Source organism: Cottoperca gobio, unplaced genomic scaffold (assembly GCF_900634415.1).
Source record: "Cottoperca gobio unplaced genomic scaffold, fCotGob3.1 fCotGob3_207arrow_ctg1, whole genome shotgun sequence".
NCBI classification, from domain to species: Eukaryota; Metazoa; Chordata; class Actinopteri; order Perciformes; family Bovichtidae; genus Cottoperca; species Cottoperca gobio.
In genome coordinates this window covers 20026-42416 of record NW_021166844.1, presented here as the reverse complement: position 1 = coordinate 42416, position 22391 = coordinate 20026, and the positions used below count along the sequence as shown (strand labels likewise).

The window sequence follows — 22391 nt, the reverse complement described above, 5'->3', positions numbered from 1 at the left end:
GTCTGGGGAGATCTTGCCCTCCTCTGCCACCATGGCTCTCAGGCAGGACAGAGAACCAAAGAGTGGTACAGCCAGCCCGACCCGCAGGTACCTCTGGCCCTTCGTACTGAACACCAGCGTCACACACAGCGGCCTGTGGGGCAAATATAAGAGGGAGCAAAGGACGGAGGGAGGGAGGTTGAGGTTGTGTGTTTGTGTGTGTGTGGGAGGGAGGGAGGGGTAGGAAGACAGATAGAGGAAGATAAATGATATGCTAGAGCAAAGTGCCAAATTAGTTTTGCAATTCAAATTTAGCATGTTTACATTATTACAGATTCCAAACACACCCTGGCATACTGAGTTATTTACATATTTGTATGCACACACACACACACACACACACACACACACACACACACACACACACACACACACACACACACACACACACACACACACACACACACACACACACACACACACCTAAACCAAAAAGAGATAATGCAATTGTGGAGAATTCAAGGACGGCAGTTTGTTCAACAGATGTATGTCTTGATGTATTTCACCTTCTAATCAGCAAAGCAAAACATTCAGTGAAATGAAGCTTTGAAATGCACTGCTGAGCTGATGTCTAATAAGATTGGGGGAAAAGATTTCCTCTGATAGTATTGTTGTACAAAGTCTAATTTCATGAGCATAAACCATTCAACTTGTCTGTGTCAGACTTAACATCTGGAGTGAATTAACCATTTTCAGATTTTGTCTTGTATCGTTTCATTTTCCCCATTGTGTGTGTGTGTGTGTGTGTGTGTGTGTGTTTGTAGATTTATGCGCGACTAGACATGACCAGCTACACCATCACATCGGTGTTGGTCCCACGGGACGCTGCTATGTGCTGGGACGTGTTTGATTTACAGCAATCTGACCACCTCCTGTAAGGGATGCAGGGAGGGAAATGATGGAGGGATCGTGGGAGGATGACAAGGAGAGCAGGTGGAATTGAGGAAAGGGGAGACAGAGTAAGGTCACGCCTTCTCATTTGGGAAGAAAACAGTGTAATCGCTGACACCTCCACTTCCTGTTACCCATCATGCATTATTCAGGTGAGTAATGTGTTAGCAGTGGGGAGGCTGACAGGGCAGACGACGGAGGATCTGAGCAGCTGTTCTGTTTACGTTGTGAGATGCTCTGGGATGAGAGTTGTGGGATGACAGTCGAAAAAGAGATGTTATTTTACAAAGCAGCTGCAAAATCCAGCTGCTGGATTGGAGCCTGGTAATCCCTAGTAAACGGTAACATCTCATATGTTCCCACATGAAGCACACAAGAGTGCACGGTGCTCATCTGTTTCAAAAAGTTAGAACCGGGATCATATTCAAGTCGTTTACAGATTTATCAACTCTAGAATTGTTTGAGCATGCTTTATATCAATTACTACAGATCACAATGCAATGTTTTCCGGCCATTTGTTGCAGTTTTATGCCATGAGCATCAGCGAGTATGCACTAGTAAAGAATGTGCTGGTGGAAAACTACGAGACAGATTTGCATTTGAAGAAAATCAAACCCTGAGACAAACAATAAGCAAACATGAATGTCCTGAGAAATATCTTCTTACTTGCATTAAATATTATGGCCATACAAATCTGGCACGATACACCAAAGAAGACATTATAAAAATTGTCTGACTCATTTATCTTCTTGTAAAACCCTGCCACATACATTACCACAATGCAACGGTCCCTAAAATAAAAATTATGCTAAGACTGACTGTGCAAGGTTAGATCAGCAGAAAACACTCAGAGATACTGCCATCCTCCATTTCTCTCTGCCATACCGCCATTATCTGCAGCACCCAGACCTCAATGCCCTACTGCCAGCCAGACCCTGCTGTGTCCTCTGGGGGCCTCAGACTTATCAGGAATTCTGCTGGGATACTGCTGCAGCAGGACTATGCATGAGGCCACTGTGTGTAAATGTATGTGTGTGTGTGTGTGTGTGTGTGTGTGTGTGGTGTGTGGTGTGTGGGTCAGGTCAGTGTGGAGGGCCAGCAGTGAGTCTAAACTGAAGTTGAATGAATTTCCCTCTGTGCTGGGCTCAGGCAACTGCAGGCACAGACCACGCACTGTCGGAGAGCTCGCGCTGTAAAACTGAGTTTGGGGTTAGCACTGTGGCAGCCATGCAGAGAGGATGCAGAGCAGTGGTGTCTGCGTGTTTGAAGATAGGAGGATTCACTGAACACTGAATGTAGGCAAATCGTGAAATCGCGTGACTGGAATTCAACTGATATATGTTGTTTTTCTTGCTTTTTAAGAGGTCTTTTGTATGACTGTATAAATGGGCAGAGAGAGAAAGGGGATACGATGAGCCTAGGGATGGGACGATATAGGATTTGTTTTTATTCGCAGACTGCGATAAAACACTCATAAGTTGATTGTGGTGGATTTTCATTATCGGGATAATCGTGAATAATCTGACATTAATGACTTTAAAAAGCTGACTAGCTCGCTATCATGGTAGAGGAGGGGGGGGGCTTATGATTACCTTGTTTTTCACTAAAAAATCCTATCTGTGATGCAATAAAACATATTTGTTTATTAAAAATTGTGAAGTAAAGTGATTCCGGTATGTTTTAATTAAATTAAATGATTGTCGGGATAATATCATGAATTACAATTGTCAAGATAATCGCAACATGAAACTCTCATATGGTCCTATGCCTAGCCACAAAGTCTTATAGCTTATTCTCTCTCTTTTTGCATCTCTATTTTCAACTTCTGAAAGGGTCCTGCGTGTATTCCTTCTCTCGCTTTGCGTTTCTTTCTTAATATGTCAAAGTCGTACTGTTTTACAGCTGGACCTTGCTGACATGCAGCTTCTGGTACGGTTAAAAATGGAAACAACACAGAAAGTGTTTGGTCAGGGACTTTGATGGCCAACATTTATCACTCCGATATGACCATGGCCAGTAGCTGTGTCTGTGTGTGTGTGTGTGTGTGTGTGCGTGTGTGTGTGTGTGTGTGTGTGTGTGCAGAGTAGATTTGTGTTAATGTGTGCCTACGCACGAGTTTGTGTGTCACATTTGTCAAATTTCCTTTCGAAATGTGTGCTCTCACAGTGCATCTGCTATAACAGATGTCTTTCTCTACTTATCCATTGAAGCAAATTACTCTGCTTATTATCTATTATCTGAATGATGATATTCATATCATTGATATCAGGCGACAACCTCATATATCCAGTGTCAAGAAAAGCTTTTGCTCCACTAAACAGTTTTAGGTGTGGCAGAGTATTCTGAACATATTCACTAAACCCATTTACTCACCACCATAATGAACCTAAAACTAGACGTGACCAGTTTGGTCCTTCACTAACAATTAGAAGACAATAAAGCGGCAAGGAATGTGTTATTCACTATAAATGACGATTTGTATATCAATTACTGTGATAACTTGAATTCTTGAAGAAAAGTTTAGTTTTCCTCGCATGCCTCCCCGGTGAAACGCTTGATGAACTAGAATAAATGGGGGCCTCTTTTAACAAACAGCAATACTATATCTAATCTGTTCACAAACTCTCACACAACTCGTGCAGTATAATCCAAGTCTCATTTATCCGGTCGTACGCTCACTACATCCCAAACACAGGCATTTTTGCTAAAACTTTACTATTTAAAATTCTTCTGCATAAACAGTCTGCCTTTTGCAGGTGCGCTACTCGTCCGTGCGAGTACTGTTTATGCAGAAGTGAGGAGGCATGCGGAAAAAAACCCAAAGTTTTCTTCACAAATTCAAGTTATTCATATATATATATATATATATATATATATATATATATATATAGTGCGTGTGTTGCCAGCACATAATCAAATGATATCATACTTTGACTCACCTTGTTTGTCGTAGGGGGATAGGCAGGGAGATGCATAAAAATGGGTCGAAGGTGTTGCTCTGCTTAAGGCAATGAGGGCACGTCAGAGAAGACCTGGAGACAGAGAGAGAGAGAGAACTATTTTAATCATTTCTGCTATACATGACCTCAGCTCACTATACACTCTGGGTTTTGATATAGTCCTGAAAGAAATATTACATATTTTTCACTCTCCACAACCTCGTTTTTCCCAATTTTATCCTGCTTCACTCAATTCTTGCCATGAACCTCAACCCATCAAGTCACAAAGGTGCTTTGGAGAGGAAAGCTCTTTTAACTTTACATGACTTCATACACAGAGTTGGACAGATGGATCGACATATCCTCATCCCTATGTGCCAAGTCCTCATATTCCCTCTTAAGTGTGGAGTAAATGTGCAGTAGACATTCACTGTCTTCTGTGTTGCATGCAGTTAAAACCCCATAGTGATTAATTGTGAATATGTGGACAGTAGTGAATTATAAGCACTGAATCAGGCCATCTGGACTCGATCTGCTGTTGAGAAAAGGGCAGCAAACCAACAGAGGCGGGATGCTGTTCAGAATTTTAGCACAAAAAGAAAAAGAGTTAGGCAGGTGAGATATTGCCGTTAATGAAAAGGCCGTTTCCCTAAGAACATACTGAGCTGGAGAGGAGAAGAGGAGTACTCTGGCCAGAGACGAAAGCAGAGAGGAAAAGAAAAGGATGAAAGGGGATATTTTAAGTGAAGTCAGAGAGAATAGCGAAGAGAAATTGTTAAGTGAAAGGAACAAAGATGACCTGAGACTAAAATGAAGGGCAGCAAGAGGTTGATAGGCAGAGGAAACAAAAGTGAAGAGCAAAGAGACAGAGATGAAGAGAAAGACAACAAAGTGCAGGGCTCAATGGGAGGACAGATTAAAAATGAACAGAAAGTTGGCAGAAGGACAGTCGAGTTGACAAAACTACAGAGCAAAGCTGATGGAGAAAAAAAGACACAGACAAGACCCGTCAAGGTCTTTGAGCCGACGGGCATGGAGCTGATCAGAGTGGAAGAATGACATGAGGGTAGAAAAAAAAACAACCTGTGGGCTGGTATCAGCAAAAATTTGCATCCAAACAGTTTTCAAAGACATCTAGTAGGCTACTCAGCGATCTCAGAATGATATTGCTACATGAATTTTAGAACATTTACAGGAGCCTGTTAGCTTAAAAAGCCTGGCTCTGACTAAGGATAACTACACTTGTCTACCAGCATATGTATTTAAGTTATATCTCCTTAGTTTAATGTTTACAGGAAAAAACTTCCTTCCACTTTGTTTTTTATGGAGTAAGCAAACAAGAGAACTGTAGCGGTGAACAGAGCCAGTCTAGCTGATCTCCTCTACGTCCAGTCTCTATGCTAACCTAAGCTAATTGGCGGTTAGCATTATATTTAATGCACAAACATAAGGGAGGCATAGATCTTCTCATCCGACTCTTTGTAAGGAAGTAAAAGAGCATAATTCCCAACATGTATAAGTATTTATTTTAAGACATTTAATACATTTACAAAATAGCACAGTCCTGAGGCTTAAAAGCTTCATTTGTGTTGCGCTTTGAGTTCTGAGTGTTATTGGGTTGTCAGCTATCAATATGTTTTACAGCTCTAACATATAATAAGGCCAAGTAACATCTGAGTATCCTGGAAAAACACATTTTCAGGAACCCCTCAAGGAGTGGAAAACAAGCTGTAGTCTGACAATGAAATAGTGTGTGAACGGATTGGCAAATAAATTACTATCTAGCTCTGACTGCAAATCCGCTGGAGATTTACAGTTACGCACATTCCTCATGTAAATAATGCTTTTTATTTTCTCTTAATAAACCATGAGCAAACCTAGCCTCAAATACCTGTTGTCATTCCCTACACCTGACTGAAATCTATCCTTTTCATATGGCAATCAAGTTAAAACACCATGTTGAGTTTGTTTTAGGGCCACATAATCCTCTCGTAGCGTCGGAACATAATCCTTTTATTTACGTGAGATCATTTATTCATGTATTCATTTTTACAATTGACAAACGTTGAGTTACACATTTGTATCAATCAGAGGGAAATCTATTATCCTTTATAGTACTATTAAGCTTTAAACCAGCTTGGAACTGCTGATGCTGCATTGTTCTGAGGGTCATTTATTTTAGTAGTTAAGTACATTTCTATAAAGTAGTTTACATTTGAAAAGTAAAGTGTGGATGTAGCTGAATGTGAGTTTTTAAACAGGGCTTCTGTCGAGCAGATTCTTGATACCCATGTTGATATTTGTGTTGTTGCGGTTTGTGTTTGATTCTTGAAGGAAAATTATGTTGCTGCATAATGCTCTCTTAACACTGACAGCTTTAAAGTGTGTTCACGTGTGTGTGTGTGTGTGTGTGTGTGTGTGTGTGTGTGTGTGTTGCCAGATGCCTGTTTCATGTCTGCCAGTTGTATCCGAGCTTGGGGAGGTACAAACACGTCAAATGTCCAAATATGTTGAAAATAATATAACAATTTTCAAATTCGACATTTCCTCTCTGTCAGTGTTGTAAGCATTGTAGCGTTGTAGCCAGTCACAGGCTCGCTAATGATGCCAGTTTGTACTCGGTAAAGCGGCTGACAGGCTGTATTCAAACACACGCACACACAACTCTGGAATTATTTACACTAAAATTCACACGTGTGCGCGCAGGAACATCAGCACGTACACAAAACAACACAGCATCACTTAAAAAGCTTGTGTTGAGGTTGACAGCGTTTCCAGTCTGGTGGAGAATACGAGATAAGTATTTCCTGCTGATGTTTGTGTGTCTGCGTGTGTGTTGTGAAAGCAAGGGTTGTATTGTGTGTACAATGTGCAGTTGTCAAACCAAAAGACCGCCATCCTTTAGTTTGGACCCGATACCTGGAGCTGTAACACATACACCCACAAACATGCACATGCACGACACAGCAGTAGTTGGTCTTATTGATCATGAAGAAAGTAGAGCTGCTCAGCATCACTCACACATTATGCAGTATCATGTTGCCTGATTCCAGCATCTTTCAGTGTTATTCAACATTGAGAGGCTTTGTAGCACAATAATGATGTAGGTGATGTGGGTACTGTAGCACCTCATAAGTCAGGATATTAGTATATAATACATACCGTATTACAGGTTACGTGATTTATCAGTTTTTTAGTGAGGAATGAGTTGATGTTGTCAGAGTTGCAGAGTTTGCTATAAATTTAAAAAATATATATTAATTTGCGGGCCCACTGAACAATACTTACTCCCACTGACAAACATATTATTAATATATCTGTATTGGTATTTCCTCCAGTCAACAGTCTTTATGAAATGAAGCTGCAAGTGCACATTCTGACTGAATGGCAGGTTCGCTTGTGAATACAGGGGATTTATTGTTTTGTTTGTTAAAACTAACTGACACTAACTAATAATTTAACAATGGGGTGGTGAATAAACTGGGAAGTCATGTGTGGCAATGGATAGGTACATTTGCGCATATGTGGAATATGTTGGGGCGAAGGACTGTTTTTGTACTAATTCATAGTCAATCAAACATGAAACATCTATATAGTTTGCAGAGAGTTTACACACATCAACAACATTCTGTGTTTATGTGTAAGCAATCGATTCCATAAATCCAAAGCGTATAGACTCACATTAACTAACTTAATTTCATCTGTTCCTGTTCTTTGTTTTGTTTTTCTTGTGTCGTTTTATTCTCATTAAAAATCCTTGTGAGCACAGCTTTGGTCCTGCAGCAGAGACAAAACATAAATGTTCTTGTCAAAGAAACCTGATTGTTTAGTCACTGCAATCTTGACCTTATTTAAGGTGTAAACAGCGTCGGCCGACAGCTCCGCTGACAGTGATGGATGGAGGTCTGGGCTCAGGTTGAGACGCAGACCCCAAAAACAACTAAACAGAGTTTGTTGCTGGTATTCACACTCAGAGAAAAAAAACAGAACTACGAAAAACATTTTACAAAAGAAACTAAGTTTTACTTGTTTTAGTGAAACCTGTCCTCTCATGAAGGTTGAGAGTTCATTGTATGTGTTAACTACTATTGGAGGACTGTTAAAGACTTAAATTAGATGCCAGATGTCAGATTCACCTGCAGTAACCATCACTACCTAACCCTAACCCCTAACCCTAACCCTAACCCATACAATTCAGTCTCTAAAACCTCCTACCTGAAAATGTGTCCTGCTCTGTTAAGGAGAAATATGTTTTACAGCCATGAAAAGCAAAACAGACCGAAAACACTGTAAACAGCAGCAGATGCATTGATGCTTTGGTCAAGTCAAGAAAAATATGTTTGTAAACATATTTTCTTAACTTTCTGAATCCCCCCCAAAGCCTGAGTAAATGATGAATGACCGAGTGTTGTGTGCAAAATAGATATTACAGCACGTGGCTAGATTGTTGAGTCAGAATCTGGTTTATTGCCAAGCAGGTTTTCACATACAAGGAATTTGCTTTGGTGTGTAATGGTGCAAACATAAACACAGTAGGAGAAATAAAAAATAAGAGTAAATACAGAAGAATATAAATATAGAAAAAAGAATGTACAGTATATCTTAATTAAATTAAAATTAAAAGTGTTGTAGTTCCCACATACGGAGTATGAGGTAGAGTTTGTAGGGTACAGATGTGTGATCACAAATGACAGGGGGGGAGGGGGGGACAGTTGTTCATATGGCGTGAGGTTTTGGTCCTGATGGACTGCAGCCTCCTGTCGGATGGGAGTGACTCAAAAAGTGTATTAAGTTTTGATCAATTATCAATAAGATCTGATACAATGATTCTTGGGTACATGAAAAGCTGAGTAAAATGTGACCTGCATTCTACTCTATGAATACAAATCACTTTTTTTAAAGTCGACATATCATGAAGAATCAGTACTTGTGCACATGCATTTGGGTATCTGGAGTGTCTACAAACCCACACACAGAAATGAGACAACCCAGTCTTTTCTTTGTCAGCTGCTCAGGTCAGAAAACATGGGAATTAACCAGCCATTCAGATGTGGCTCCAGTGACTATAGCCCCTTTCACACATGTACTTCAACCCTGAAATGATCTAGACATTACCGGAGGAGCTGTATGTGGAAACGCAAATGTTTAACCGGACATCCCCGGACTTTACCCTGCTGACACCCTAGTGCTAAGTCCGGCTGAGCCCATGTGTAAATGCAGCCACTCATTCTCCGGGGCATTCCTGGTGAGCGTGTTGATTATGTTTCTATCGCGTCTGCCGCAAACCCAGAAGAAAAACAAAAATCCAAGGGTGAAGATGAAGGGTTATTGAAACGAACACACCAACTAAAATGTCCAACTAGAGAGACGACAAGATTTGGGAATTTCTGACGGTAAGGGCCAATGCCAAATTGAAGAAACGTTAAGAGACTTGATTGTTCATGACCAAATAACGAGCCAGCTACATGACCGCGGTGCATTAATGCGGTTATTAACATTAAAGCATATAAACATGTTCTACTAGAAACGAAAATACAAGTGTACTTGAAAATGAGCATGTTATGTCCCCTTTAAGAGAATTACGTTCAACTTTTCCCCCCAAAAAAGATACTAGCAACCTTTAAACTTTGTAATCATCGGTTTCTGATGGAGAGCATGAGTGAGTGTGAATGTGCTTTAGCATACAGTGTATTGAATTATACTATACACCTTTCTCACGGCAGACATTACAACCTGTAATAGCAGGATAATCCCCGGTGTAACTAATACTATTGATAGCTCTGTCCAATGTAGTTGTGCAGTGAACCAGCAAGCACAATATAAGGGATGTGCACACCTAGCTGAAATGCAGCTATAATTGTTATTAGTTACACACATTCCTGAGGCAATAGGTGACTTGCATTAGTTGTAAAAAGGAAGAAACTAGCAGCTCTAAGCCTAGATAGTTAATGTCTAGACAAGCATCTCAACATATTATGTTTACAAGGTTTTAATGCAATACATTATCCGTTATTCCAGTAAAGAAGTACACATTTGCTAGCTGGTAGGAGCCACATTATCTATACACAATCACAGCGAAGTTAGAGCTGATAGTGGTCTATAGATCCGTGCTCCTCCTGGGACTGAAAGAGAGAGAGCTCAGAGAGTTCATTTTATTCTGTTCGCCTGTCAGTCAGTCATGTGTCACTGGCTGTGGATTGCAGGGCACTCATCTCTCTCTATCAAAGAATACGAGTAGAGACCCCCTTGTCAGGAGAAATCAACTCAGCTAAATGGGCAGTTAAGACTCGTACGCACGCACGATACTTGTAATTCAGGTCAATCTTCCAAATACAAAAGTATTTGATGAACCCCAATTTGTCCTTACTTGAAACTATAAGTTTATTGCAACACAAATCTGATATCAAGGAAGATCTTGGCACAGCTTGACAGTCATTTGCTCAGCCTTATAGTGTATCCCACGTCATACAGAATCACGTATAATCACGCCAACTTGGAGGAGGGAAACAATGTTTGTCTTTAACATGGTAGGCAGGAACATCATCAAGGTCCTCATCTTATCTTAACCTCCAGACACCCGGAACCTCCTCAAACACTGCATGCCAAGAGTTAAGGACTCCGGGGCCTTTCAAAATACCAAACCATGAACATATCATACATCTCATCATATTTAATACCATTTTTCACGGCACTACATGTCTCTCTCTCCCTTTCCCTCCTAAAACTTAGTTTGATTTGGTAATTTTTATCTTTTTTTATGTTGTTATTTTGTCAAATACTCCACCTTACCTCATCTTGTTGAATATTGCACCTTAGCCCATCTCATCTTATGCTTACATTTTTATATCGATCCATCCATCTATATATTTGTATAAGAAATGTTTCACTTTTTGTAAATTTTGGTAAATCTGTTTTGTAAATCTGATTGTTCCTAGTGTGTATTGCAACTGTTGTACAACAATTTCCCTCAGGATAAATAAAGTTTTATAAATATAAGTTTCCTCCCTCCTGGTTAAAACTAACTGACCAGATAACTGAGTGATAAAAGGATTCTTGTCAACCCCTGTAATAAATAACAGAAGACACCTCGGCACACACGGCTGTTGAGGTTGTTGTTTTACCATAAACTGAACAAATCAATAATAATATGAAAATATGGAGGTGGGGATGTCTCGATCCAATACACAGGATTGGGTACTGGCTGTCTAGTCAGATCCATTTACAATCCTTTGTTTGCCTGGTCTGCCAGCTGTCACCTAAACAAACACACTTATAGTTTGGTTATGTATAGTATTACAAACATTTCCATCAACACAACTGTCCAGTTATACATAGTACTGTGTACAGGCTAACGTTGTTAAGGTTATGCTCACTTTTTCAAACTTAGCTTATCTAACTTTTGCAGAAGATACCGCTATGAATAACAAACAAGTTTCATAACTTTTTAGTTCCTGTACATTTTCTTGTCTCTCCCTTTGCCTCTCTCAGTTTGGATCCCCGACAGGGAACGTTTGAGAATATAAACTCTTATATAAAGCCAGTTCTGGAGGCTAATATCACACACACACACACACACACACACCCACACACACACACACACACACACACACACACACACACACACACACACACACACACACACACACACACACACACACACACACACACACACACACACGGTAGAGCAGGATGGAGTGGAGAGATGGGAGGTTGTGCCTTGGCTCTTTTTTCTCTTTGGCAGGCTGGTGGGCCTCTCTGCCAGTGTACAGCAGCTCTGAAGAGCTAATGTGGCTCATACATTGTTTCCATGAAAACATTTTCTTTATCTCTAAGCAGCTAAAAAAGGTGCTAGGGGAGCGGAAATCGAACAAGACTGCGGCAAACAAACTGCAACACACAAGCACATGCTTTATGTACACCGTGTATACATAGTGAACACAACAGCTGAATCTAAATCTGACCTCCACAAAACACACTGATGACTCTTTGCTTGATCATTTCATTTGAAGTCTTTGTTCTAGCTGAAGTCACATCGTTAGGATATCTAGGATATTTACTGTTTCAGTTATGAGAGGAAATTATAATAAACTGCAAAGGATTTATCATCAATTCATTCTATACACGAAAGATACATTGTTTGATCTGTTAATCGTTAGAAAACAATTTCACAGTTTCCTAGAACTCAAGGTGAACTAATCAAATGTCTTGTATTACTCTGAAAAGCAGCACATTTAAAAAGCTCAAACTATAAATGTTTTGGTCATTGTTTGATGAATGTAATGATGAATTGATTCTCTAAACAGGATTACATAATGGATTAATAATCTCATTTCTGAGAGAGAAACATGTTACTACATCTTGAGGATCAGTCAAATTTATTAAGGCCCTGTCACACATATCCGTATGACAGAAACGTATGCCGGCGCATACGAACATTTGTCAGAGTCCAAATACGTCCAACTTTTCATCGGATTGGAAAAGTGAACATATACAGATACGCATGTCTAACCTGTTGATAGAGTATCACTTACTTGTACAAAATGTATCAGATGAATGCCCAACGAATGCATAACGTATACAAAATATCGGCAACACGCTGGTGTACGTTGATATAAGGTAAGGTATAAGTAGTATTCGTTAAGAGCTCACTGTGTTACGCTGGGGTGCGTTGTTGAACGCTGATGTTTTGAGCATGTTCAAAATTACTGGACGTATCCGACGTGTGCTTCATAAGACATGCAGACGTTACGTTACGTTAGACATACGTGAATATGGAATACGTAGTAATATTTACCTACGTAAATACTTACCTACGTAAATATAGTACGTAAATACAGTACGTGAATACCTATGTGACTACGTTAGAGGAACGTTAGATATAGGCTACGTCGGCTGACGGTGAATCCTACAGTGTTTCTAGAGTACAGCTAGCGTTCAACATTCTAGCCGTTCTCCAGCATCAGCAAACTTCCAGTTTGTAATGCCCTGCATTAACTGGCTGGCACCCACTTCAAAGTGCGGTACTGGAGGGAGCTGGGTGGTATCAGTGGGAGGGAGAGTGGTGCGTGAGGGTGGGCTGAGGGAAAGCACCGTGGGTGGTGAAAGCGACAAAATAAAAAGTAAGTAAGGTCAACGTCTGGCTATATTTTTAGCGGCAACTCAGCTGTGCAGCGAGGAATGACCAGACGGATGCCTTAGAGAGGTCAACGCAAGCACATCCCAGCCTGGGTGAAAAGTGGAGCCCCTGAGGAGCATCTTCTGAAGATGAGAAAAAGTTTGCACTCTTTTATGAGGCGTTGAGTCTTCAAAGGATCCAGTATAAATATATATATACTGTATATATATATATATATATATATATGACTGGTGGAGAAAACATCTCATACCGGACTGATATTAGTTTGCTCTGTTGCCTCTTAAAAGCTTTGCTTTGTGAAACATGTTATCTGTTCGCTTGCATGTGTTTTTTTTTCCAGCTAACTTTGTTTCAATAGCTCTGGAAACCTGGAAATCACAGACACTGAAGTTAGTATCTGAAAACATTTATTATACAAACTGTATAATATCCCAAATGTTTTCACATCAAATCTGTATCCAAATAAAAGCCACTGTGATAAGAACAAAAAGTTACCATCCTCAACTATCTTGTTTGTCAAGAGAGAGGCTTGGGCTTTCCGCTCGACTCCCAGGCCATTAAAAATAGATGCCACAAACTGAGAGCGACAGATAGAGGAGGAGGAGGAGGAGGAGGAGGGGGCGGGGGGGGGATCTTTGACAAAGACTCATTTAAACGCCGCGGCACAACTGAGTGACTTGAGCACATCGGCAGCCCAAACCACAAGACAGCCTAGGCTCTAATCGCAAACATTTATTCAGATCAGACATCTCCACTGAATGCCTCTGAGGAGCATCTTTGTGAGATATAAAAAGAATCAGGAAGGAAGACGAGGAAAGAAAGAGAGATCAACAGAGTGATAGAGACGGAAAGAAAGAAAGGCCAGAGAGAGACAAAGATAGAGACGGAGACGAAAGACAGAAACAAAGAAACAAAAATAAGATGCTGCAGAATTGAGGGGGAGCTATTGCTTTATTTATTTTTGTGTGCATTTAGAGGCAAGTGACTCTGGTTCCCCAGTGATTACACAAAGTAAAGAGGAGGAGGAGAGTGAGAGAGGAATAAGTCTCCCAACTCAGCAGACTGAAACCAACTCAGACCGAGACAGACTAATGTGATGAGAATACAAATGGATATAAAGCATATTTACACTGAGGAAGGCCTGATGAAACCCAGACGAGAAAACAAATTCCAAACTATCCGGGGATCTTAGTCTATTATTTATTAAATGAGAGTGAGTCACCGGGGATGATACTGCCTCAGAGTTTGTAAACACTCAGTGGTTTCAATTAGAGCATAACTTGTGTATGTGATGTGTTCTGTAGCAGAGTAGCCAGTGCTTCATTAAGGTCTTGGAGTGAGAAAGTGTTAAATAACACTTTATTTTGTTTTTCTATTTATTTCTAGAAGACAGACAGCGAATGGAGTCTGTAAGAGAAAGAACTAACATTACTAACGCCAAGGCATGTTATGAAATACGATCACATACAATAACTTATAAATAATGTTTGATTTGTTCATGTTTTTCATGTTCCATCCATTGTGATGCTACAAGCTTTCTTAGAGTTTTAGACTTTATTAGGACTTACTCATTTAAAAAAATAAAAGTGAATTATATATAACATAAATAATATTAGGGTTTCAATTTGGCAATTGCAGCAGCAAGTAACTAGAAGAAACAGATGATTTAAAGAGCAGCGGGACTTGAATATACCTTTTTGTTGCTATTTTATATACAAATCAGAAACAGTTCTGAACAGTATATGAGATGAATGTGAAGTGTGAAGATATCAATATGAAAGATATACTTTATGTACAAAACTACAGCTGAAATTTGATAAGATTAGAAGATTAGTCGATCAATCTAGTAGTCACTTGCCAAAAAATGTGATAATCCATATCAATCCATAAGCGTGAAGAAATCTGAGAACGTTTTGTATAATTTAATTGTGCGAATTTGCTCCTTTTCTCCGTTTCATATAATTGAAAGCTGAATATCTTTGAATTGTAGAAGCTATTTTTAGCAATTTAAATATGTCACTGTGTTGCCGAGTTAATTGTGATTAATTGATGACTATTTTCAGGCATTTTAGAAACGACTAATTGAATAATTAAAAAATAAATTGGCAGATTAAGCAACAATGAAAATAATTAGTAGTTGTAGCACTTTACAAAACTGTAATAGTCGCAGCAATGTCACAACAGAAATGAGAAACGCATGTTCACACCCACACAGCCGCACGGAAGAGGCAGGGACCCTGCGGTAAAAAAAAGAAAGAAATCACATCTTCTGCTTTCTTTTCTCTTCCTCTCTCTATATTTAAACACATCTTACTCAAACCCCCTCAGGTGAATCACTACAGTCCCGCATTTTGAGTTTTGCAGTTACATGATAAGGTTGTTAGCTGCGACGTTACAACCGCTAATCACTCACGGAAACATCGGGAGAAAACGGCTGTAAAATAAGATGCGACTGCACTCAAGACTCAGACTTCTACTTTAGGATAAGGTGAGAATCAAAGGCGCAATTACTACGTGTGTGTGTGTGTGTGTGTGTGTGTGTGCGTGTGTGTAGAGCACAGATCTCGGCCAGATCCCGGACAAAGAAGAATTTAAGCTCACTCAATTGTCCCTCCCATCACCCTTACAGTCAAGATGGTGGTGAAGATAACAAAACCATTGATTTCTTCATCTCGTATTGTGCCTAGGATTAGTGGATCATAACATATTGAATATGGACATAATATGCAGATGCTCTAGTTCTATGGATGTCATTTTTTGAGCCACGACAAAGGCCAAAATGTGGCCTGCAACAGACCAGATAATAGTCAAAATAGGTATAAAAAAATCAGTCAATAAAATACATTTTTCAAAACTTGTGAATCACTGTAACCACAAGAGGTCCTTGACCACACAATAAACCCAACACATATTCCAGTAGTATGTGAAATAAGCCGCGGACAGACAGTACATACACACACCCAAACACATATTGCTTTACGTTCAGCAAACACTGATACAATCCAGACACGTTCCTGTTTCCAGCAGAGGGCAGTGACACACACCCTTGTAGGTCCACGACCAATAAACACGCTTAAAAAGATTTAAAAGCATTTCATGATGGCTGACGGTGTAACATTTTTAGTTTGGCTTCATTTTGGTTTGGTTCAAGAAGAGATGCATTAACCAGCAGTTGATACAGTCCCCCCTCCCCCCCCTTCTCGTCCTTATATTAAAATGTAATGCATTCTATAAAACCATAACTGTGATGGGTAAGTGTGTGTGTGTGTGTGTGTGTGTGTGTGTGTGTGTGTGTGTGTGTGTGTGTGTGTGTGTGTGTGTGTGTGTGAGAGAAAAGATGAAGAAGAGACCGAGAAGAAGAAACTGAAGAAGATCTTCAACAAACATCTTCCCCCCCCCCCCCCCCCTCGGAGTCGCTTGTCATTTCTACAACCGGCACAGTGAATATATTCGCCGAAAGCAGTTTTCAATTAGTCAGGCAGAGAGCATCATGGGAGAAGAGGCTCCGCGGGGATACAGTCCGACTCTAAGCGTTCAATCCATCATCCGCCGTTGAAGGAATGGGATAATCCCACGACTGAATGGCTGGTTAATCTGGCAGTGTCGTGGTCAATACTGTACGAGTGTCAGAGGTTAACCTTTGTATTGATTGACTCACACACTAATCTGCTGTGGCTCGACTGTGGGTGATGAACCAAACATAAGAGACCTACTCGCCACGGTATTCAGAGCAACATGATCACTTCTCACACAGAGTCGTTTGACTAAATTCATGTCCCATTTAGTGTGTTCAGTGATTTATATGTGGAGTTACCAGCTTGGAGAAGCGCAGGATTCACTTTGTTTAAGGGCACTTATTCACTTATCCATGCTTGTTCGAAAGTCATCCATGTTTTTGGTTCAGGTGGGATCTTTCCATCCATAAATCTTCCCTCAACCCACACACACATTTAAGAGCACAGTTAAGTGCCTGTTAATGACACCCAAACTGGCTCGGCTTCCTTGATTCCCTGCTTGTGGGGTTACATTTCATTTACAATTCCACCTGCAAACTGCTAAATGCTTGAGACACTGGTCCTACTTGAGTGTTTAAAACCTCAAAATAACCTCTTAATAAAGAAATGCTTTAATAAACATATCTAAAGCTACATTATTATTGCTATAAGGTTGGAATGTCAGTGTTAACATCCATTGGTTGTTATAACAGACGAAAATAAACAAACTAGGGCGATTTACGATTATTTTCATTGTCGATTAATCTGTCGATTATTTTCAGCAATTAAGAAGTTGGAAGTTTTATTCAGTTTATTATTATATCGTGTATGAAAAAAAAAATAGAACCTGGAAGCAGATACTAATTGAAAATAAATTTTGCTTGAAAAATGACTGAAATGTGTCATTGATAAAAAATAGTAGCAGATTAATTTCTGCTACAGTTCTCTCGCACTTCCAACTGTCAATATGATCTTATTCCTACTTCTCATATTATGTCACATGCCGTCACGGTTAGGTTTAGTCAAATAAATTACTGCATACCATTTAACCAGTGTACTGTTCTTTAGATTTAACCAAAAGTGATATAAAAGTCAGTTATAAATAGTCAGTTTCATAGCGTTACATGACATCATGTGAAAAATATAAAATGATCCTCTTTTGTGTTCACACGTGGTTTTTGCGCTTATATATTTTTAAATTTTACTTATATATATTTATTTAAACGTACACTACGTTCATTGCTCTGAGCGTGTAATAATGAAGCGCATAGGTTTATATTGGAGTTACTTGAAAGCCTGGTGCGTCTCATAAAGACGGCCACTGCCCCAGCGTTGGTATTTGAAACCCTGGGAGTGAGACGAAGCTACAACAGTCCACCAGAATAGGAACCTTATCTAATCCGATAGAGTATGGATAGACCTCCCTCATGTATAGTCAACATGAAAGCCTTTCTCTCCAGATCAGGCATTAGTGACCTGTGCGGCCGGCACAGTGGTTATTTAAGCCATCCTGGCCCCATTAGCACATGGACAAGTCACTGAGTTGGAGATCATTACAAAAGTTTGCAAAGACAGAGAATATTTTTTTCTTCCCTGCTATTCCCCAGTTAAGTCATTTCAGATAATCTGATTTTCCAATCACAACATTAAAGTCAAGCCTGCCATTTTCTCCATATTCACCATGTAATATTATGGTTATATTGTTCAGGAATCAAGTGGAAAGCAAAAGTAAGAGGCGAAGTAAATGAATGCAGTGTGCCCACAAGGTCACTGAAAGGTCTCGAGTCAATTCCATTCGACGGTCTATTAAAGTAGAGAACCTCGATTTCTGACTTTCCTCTGTGAATGAAACAAATAGAGCCTGAAAGCAGCACTAAAGAAGAATCCCCTGAAATCCTTCACAGGTCTCGCTGCCCCATTTTCTCAAGCCACAGATTCCTATCCAGAAGGGAGAAAAATATTCTCACCTGTGCTGAATACCTATTCTCTTTAATGGTATGTATTGCACTCTGTTTATTCAAACACAACCTCAGGACATTAGATATAGTGCCTGGTGGGATTCAGCCTGCCTACTGCATAATTAATAAGGAACTTAAGATACTTTTTCCAAAATGTGTTCTCGTCCTACTTCTTACTAAGAGCTTTGAGTTGTATGATTTTGACTGATTTTTTTTTTTAATTTGTCAGGATAAACCCCTCGAGGTTCAGAAACAAGCACTCACAAGAACAAATATCAACAAAACAAAACACAACGAAGACAATCTACTCAATAACAGACACAGAAGAGAGACCATCATAAGACAAATGACAGTAAGCAATAGCATTACTGAAAACACACACAATTTGTTTTAATGTTGCTCAAACGTGTTCTCCCAAAGTATTTAATGACCACAAGCGTTATGAATGATTCACATCCGACTCGGCGTGTCAGTCTGAATGTTTTGCATGGCATCCCATTAAGTTAGTAGAGAGATCTGGCCCTGCTCCGTAGATGTTTCAATTAACTACAGCGGAAACTTTTAAGTTTCTTTTAGACTACTTCTCAGTCATTTATGAAATCCAAGACGTGTGCTCATGGTGCATTTAGTCATGCCGCGACCATCTTATATTCTTATAACTGACAGAGGCTACAAAGGCACTGGATTCGACATCATCTTGAACTTAAACCCAACAAACAAGGAACAATCCGCCACATTAGAAGCAAAGCAAAGCTGAAATATCTGCACATTCTGCTCATGTCTGTGCTGCTCACCTGTACTGAGCCTGGAAGTGTTCCTGGACAAAACTGTGTCGATCTCGAGGCTGCTGTGTGATGGCTGAACTGGGACTGGAAGGACCCTCCAATGCACTGGGTCCCTGCAGACAAAGAGGGACAGAAGGAGACAAATATATTCATTTTAGTGGAAATGGTTTGAACATTTTGAGAACGTTCTTTGCAGGCAGATGCATAAATAGAGGGAACAATACATATACACATCGTCAGAATGTATTTGTTCTTTTTCTTCATAATTTCATTATTACTTGACGCTTTGGCAATATTGTCCTTGTTCCATTTATGCCAATAAAGCATATTTAATTGATTTGAATTATTAAATAAGAACAAAAATTCATACATTCTGTCAAATTAATTAATTGAAACTGCAGTGAAAAAGGCTTTGTTTTACAAATGAGTTGTCAACAGTCTAAATTACAAATTGAAGCTGCAGCCATCAGATAGATGACTTTCCCCTTTGCCTGCAGTATTTAGAGACAATGTACTGTACAGAAAATGTAATCTGAAGTAATGAGCCGTCAGTCTTCTTGACAAAGGAGAAAGAAAGGAGGATCAGCAATTTTGCTCAATAAAATGTACTTTTCCAATGAACTAGGAGATGATCAGAGACATGGAGATATCGATGTAGAGGGAGAAGCAGACAGAGTGAGACAATTACATTAAATGTGAAGAAAAAAAAAGATGATTCATAAAATGTTAATGCAGAGAGGGATTTCATTTCTGGGAGGAAAGGAAAGTTTAAATGGTAAACAGTAAACACAGGTTAGAGTCATATAAATATCTGAGATGTCACGTTGATGTCTTCTGAACAAACTAAATGACTGTGCTACCCAGCGTGCTGTGTCGAGACTCAACAGGAGGGCAGAGAGACTTCAAAGATAAACATAAGAAGAAAAGAACGAAGGCGTTGAATAAAAGATGGACAACTGTGACTCGAGGAAACGGAGCAACAGATTGCTGAATCTTTATCTTGTATATTTGACGGTTCACGGTCAGCGAACACTAGGTGGTAATGACGGATTTAACACAGGCAGACACTAACATTTGCATTTCAGTCGAGGTCTGCTGTGGATTTGTGCATCATGGAGTTAAAGTGTTTACCTCTGATAACTATTGTGGATTACAGAAAGTAAAGATGTAAAGTTATAATATGTTCATTTTTGATCAAGTGGAACCCAGACATCCTTCATTATGAATTACAACAGCAACATTGAATATGCTTTTATAGCTGGAGCAACAATGGAGGAACAATGCACCAGCAAGGTATAACAATGTGGACGATTGTAGGAACAGGATTGAGACAGAGTGATGGGCTGTTTGTCCAACATTACCATCAGACAGAATACCGATGATATGATAAACAGTGCTACAGGTGAAAAGACTGAAACTTTAAAGTGTTTTGTGTTCTGGAAATGGTGGCCTTAAACAGATTGTCTGGATGAACCGCGCCGCTCTTCTTCAGAGCCGAGATTACTGCTAAAGTACTTTGGGATATAAATGTTAAATACTGTAAGCCGTTCTGTTTATTCAGGATGATGTTTTCAAACTTCTGAGGAATTCATTAAGTGGTATGCACATGCTAATTAGGGGGACATAATTTACAGCCTCAAACTCTTGTGTGGCACACATTAAGCCACAAAACAAGTCATAGTCCACCGAGATACCAAGATCTGGTCTCTCCCACCTTCTCGGGAGAATTGAGACTGGCTGCGCCGGTCTCTCACAGTATCCTTAGAAATAATGACAATCCAACTTTGATGAAGCTTTGCCATTTTTCTCACGAAATCCAATCACTGCTGCATTCACTTTGACCAATGAGCTGCTGTTTTGGCATCTTTGAAAACTTCTCCAAGAATGGCTCTTCACCAGAATATATAATGAGGCACAGAGCCAAAGACTTGGCCTCGTCTTTACTTTAATGTTTGTCTCTACTAAGTGGATAAAATCCCAACATAAAAGCCCCATAATCATAAATGACTGCAATACAATAGTAATGTCTCCATCTCTTGTTACTAAGAAAAAACCACAGGACAAGATTTACCATTAGTGCTACAGTAAGAGTCAACACAACGGAGAGGAGCCAGATCAGCTACAGCTGCTATTTGTGTGGGAGCAGTATTTCCACATGCTCACACCTCAGCCATCTGCTCAAGTGCTCAGTAAAAAAAGAAAGAAATTGCATATCCATCTTGACGTGGCATTACACTTCGTGTAAGATAAAAGCAGAATTAAGGTAAGGACTAACAGAAGCATGTGTCTGGGAGCAGCATATCACTTGTAATGGAGGGTTTAGAAGGGTTTTGTGCGAGCTGCAGAGATTAGAAAAGGGATTCATCGGCACCTGGGGACCATGGCGAGCAGCAGGGGCTATTTGAAGTTAACTTTCATTTCCATTTTGCGAGGATCGGTTTCACTCAGGGTGCGGAGAGTTGGGTGCCAGAATGAGAAAAGACAATAACCCAAAAGTTGTTCAGCATACTTGAGATACAGAGCGTCTGAATCGTGGATTGACTGGCTATGGTTTTTGGTTGGATTCTTAAAATCTCTAGCAGTTGTGTATGAATCTACAGCTCCATTAAACCATATTTTCAACTGAATCAAATGAGATTTTTTCTCTGAATGGACTTGTGAACAAAAAGAAAAAAAGAATAAATATGTTATCTAAATAACAATGGTCTGTATTTCACATGTGTACAGCATCTCTCATTTGTATATCACAAGCCGTGCTGTGACAGACTCTCTTTCTCTCAAATCTCTTCTCTGGAGGACAATGGACAACAATCCCCAGACCCTCAGAGACAGGCTAGGTTACAAGCATCACCATGGAAACCCTGGCCTCATTCCTCCCCCCCCCCCCACCCAGTCCACATATGGGAACAGGGAACTTTTTCATCAGTCACAGCGTGGCCTAAAAATAAAGAAAAAGGCTAATGACATTCATGTTTGTCTGAAGCACTTGCCATCATTTCTCTTTGAAGCACCATGCCAAATGTGTGCACGCACGAGTAAAAACAAATACGCTAAACTCAACTATTAAGTATTTTTGACATTACCGGTAATTCAAGTAAAAGGATCACACTGGAATTTCTCGGGAAGGTATTAAGTACTGCGACAACTCT

The 22391-nt window shown here is 39.8% G+C and overlaps 1 long non-coding RNA gene across 1 annotated transcript; it reads right to left on the bottom strand.

The window, feature by feature from the left end:
* Window position 1: 1 nt before the first annotated feature.
* Window positions 2-19357, bottom strand: LOC115004872 (uncharacterized). The gene is made up of 3 exons (XR_003831887.1): window positions 19252-19357; window positions 3870-3962; window positions 2-133 (listed from the first exon to the last, which is right to left on the bottom strand). It is a non-coding gene; the product is annotated as an uncharacterized LOC115004872 (long non-coding RNA).
* Window positions 19358-22391: the final 3034 nt, after the last annotated feature.